Source organism: Pinus tabuliformis, chromosome 2_1, assembly GCF_031772625.1.
Source record: "Pinus tabuliformis cultivar Carrire ecotype Pingquan chromosome 2_1, CPIR1, whole genome shotgun sequence".
NCBI lineage: Eukaryota > Viridiplantae > Streptophyta > Pinopsida > Pinales > Pinaceae > Pinus > Pinus tabuliformis.
Window position 1 is genome coordinate 690,180,345 of NC_142299.1, and position 3,614 is coordinate 690,183,958.

Below are 3,614 nucleotides of genomic sequence, written 5' to 3' on the forward strand. Positions count from 1 at the left end.
TTGTTTTTCTGATATATAAATCTATTTTGTAGCTCTTCATAAAAAGCTTCCAACCCTCTACCGGATCATATTTTCGAAGTCCTATACTCTTCTCTTGGCTTTATTTCAAAAAGCAGCGATAATCTTCATTGAAACAGCTACACCAGGAAGTTTCTGAACCTTTAGTTTGTTTATTTAAGCATTCATTTTATTAGAAAATGATTAAGATGATGCTTTGAAACAAGAAGATTGATATCAAACAAAAGATTTTCATTGTGGCTAAATTTTATCGTCACTACTATCTAAATTCCTAAAACACTTACAACCCTGCAAGGTATGATTTTTCTAAATCTCGACATAAAAAGGAATTATTACACGATTATTTTCTTTTTCTTCATATTGTTGAGACATTGGTATAAATATTCTTGTTTGAGTTTATCTTTTGACACTTGGATTTTCCTTTCCACTTTTAAAATTTCTTTATTTTTGTTTTGTTTGCAGATTTCTTTTCTCACTTTAGCATAAGAATTCTTTTCTTTTGGTTTTCAGTTTTGATTTTGGTGACTTTGCCGTGATTTATATGAAAGGCCTATTTGTTACCTAACAATGGTCAACATACATGAAGAAAAATTGTTAATAGTCACCTATTAGCTTTTTCTTAAATCTCTTAGTAGAGTTTGATTTTCTTATTATAAAGGTAAACATACTTAAGGAAGAGATTACCAATCAAGAGAAGTTGGCAAAGTATCATAAAATCTGGAGAAATTTCTTTTTCATCAAAATTGTAATAATTTTGAGATTTCAATATTTTATTAAGATCTTTCAAAGTTCTATTATCAGTCAAGAAAAGTTATTTTTAACCAAGTAAAGACACTTTACAGCAAAGCACCTTTAACTCTGAAATTGTCATTCTTAACTCTTAAGGAGTCAATGATTCTCCCTGTCCCAGAAAGTCTTATTTTTCTAGAGTGTGATCCAGAAATATATTTAAATTTAAAAGATAAGAGGTCTCATCATGAACCTGCTTACCATGATCATAGGGGAAAAATACGCTGACATTACCAACACTGCTAAACAAACCAGGGTAATCGCTTATGATTGCTAACAATTATCAGACAAGGGGTCTCATCATGAGCCAGCTTGTTCAGTCCAATTATAACCAGTGAATGGCATTATCAACTATCTGGCTACCAAACCAGGACAACGGCTTTTAAGAACTAAAAAATAAAAAATAATAATAAACATATATAATGGATTTATCTCTAGGTCAATAATTTTTTAAAAAGATGGGATTCTAAATCATTGATGATTAAAAGGTAACTCTGTCGAGACTATAGATGTTTGCTGGCAGCAGTGGCTCTACCTGTGACAAATGAGTATATTTTAAAAGCTAAGTTGTAAAGTGACCCCTGCTTTATCTCTACAACTAATTAAGGATGGATATAGAGTTTTGAAATATTTTAATTCATGAGAAATATTGAGAAAAATTACAGTTAGATGATTCTTGTTTTTATTCAGATTAATGAACCTAGTCAAGCATTTCAAAGATAATTCTCTCTTCTTTAATTATTTTTACTTAAATTTTGGGGAGACATTATTTATATCAAACAGATATAACTGGTTCTTCTCCTGTGTGTCGCCATTGTTGTGGTAAAAACAGAACCCCCCATTATTGATGTGTTAAACTCAAATAATGGGAACCCTTTCTATAAAAAATTTGGCTAAACACCTTTTAGAATTTTTATTCAATTAATTATCTTACGCATTTGTTAATTTTTCATTTTCTTTAGATTCTTGTTTTAATTGCTTTGTTAAAATCGATTTTTTATAAGCTTCCCATTGATGCTTGTTTCGCCTCATTTGGTAAACTAGTTTGAAAATGGTCCTCTTTTGAAGTCTCGTCATTTATCTAGCTTAGATTAAAAATGCATAAAATGTACAATATTGCATTTTGTAAATAAATTAGTTCAATAATGCATTTATTTTAAATATTAACCCCTAGTGAGTTTTTTTAAACATTTTTCATTTTTACTTATACATCCAAATCATTAAGCAGCAAGATTTTAGAAATTTACTTCAATTTCCAAATTTATTACTAATTCTCGAAAACCCAGAATCTTTAAGTGGTTGTAATTTATTTATTTATTTATTTATTTTTCATTTATTAAAGTGGTTGTAGTTTATAAAATAAACCTCAGAAAAATAAAACCAACATAAAAATTGATTCTTAATATTAAATCTTAAATTAATTAAATTAATTATTATTTAAAATATAATTAATTAAATTAAATTAAAATTTAATATATAAAAAATATATATATAAAACTTATTTCGCAATCGGAAGATCGCATTGGGACTTTTCAATCGCATCAGAGCTTTTGCATTGTAACAAGTTTTAAAAACCCCAACACTTCAATTCCCCCGATTGCTGATACCTCCATACCCTGATCGTCGATAAGCATAAGTCATGAGCTGTTAAACGAAGTGTTATAAGTTTTGTTTCAAAGTTTCATTCAAAACTTATGCATTCGTTGAACTGGTAGATTAGTTATGAATGAGTGGAGTGGTAAGTTAGTTTTAGTTTAAATATTAAAATAAGTTATACTATTTAATATTTAATTTTAAATTAGTTAATTAATATATAATATAATTAATTTAAACAAATTAAAATTTAAATATTATTTAGATTAATATTAATTAGTTTATAAATAGTTAATTATACTAATTAGTTTAGTTCATAATTAACAATTGAATTAGAATTAATTATTAGATAATTAGAATTCTAATTTAGGATTAATTTTTTTAATTAAAACACTGATTTTTTAGCCCAGCAACATAAATTTCAGAATTGTGCCAGAATTAACTCATCTACTTTGGAAGCCCATAGAATGAGTTTTACTTGGCCAAATGAAGCCCAGGACAGCTCATTGGAAAGATAAAATCAAGGAAAACATTTCTGAGGAGGTTTCACTAATAGATTTAGTCATTTATTGGGTAGAAAATAGGCAAAAGATCAAGCTCCGAATTTCTAAAACAAAATCAATTTTCTCAGTTTTATTTTTTTCATTTTCATTTGCCCAAGCTTCTTCTAATTGCAGATTCACTCATCAATAATATCCTTGGCCAATTAAACCATCCTTGTCATCAATAGAGAGCTCATATTTTATTTTTAATTATTTATTTAAATTAAATTCGATTGAATTTGTTTTAAATGCCAGAAATGACATTTTATTGTTGCATTTTAATTTATTTTGATTTCTTCTTGCAGGAAAACAGTAGAAGAGATATGGAGAAAAGGATCTCAGTCAATGAGAATTCTCCAACAATTAAAGATTGGATTTTTGAGCAAATAAAATTGGATTGGGCAGATTTCTCTTCAACAAACTTTCCTCTCAAGAATTCGTTTGCAAATATTATAAATAATAGATTGCAGAATGTAATAGGGGGCTGCTCTCCTCTGCAACTTTGGACTTCTAAAAACACTTTTGTAATAGGAATTTAGAGTTGTAGGAGAGGGGAGAAAATCTCAGATTTTGGGATTATTGAGGATTTTCCCTTTGTATCTTGAAATATACATGAAGGGAAAAGTTTGCACTAGTGTGGCTTTAGCTTTGAAAGTAGAAGTTCAAGAAATG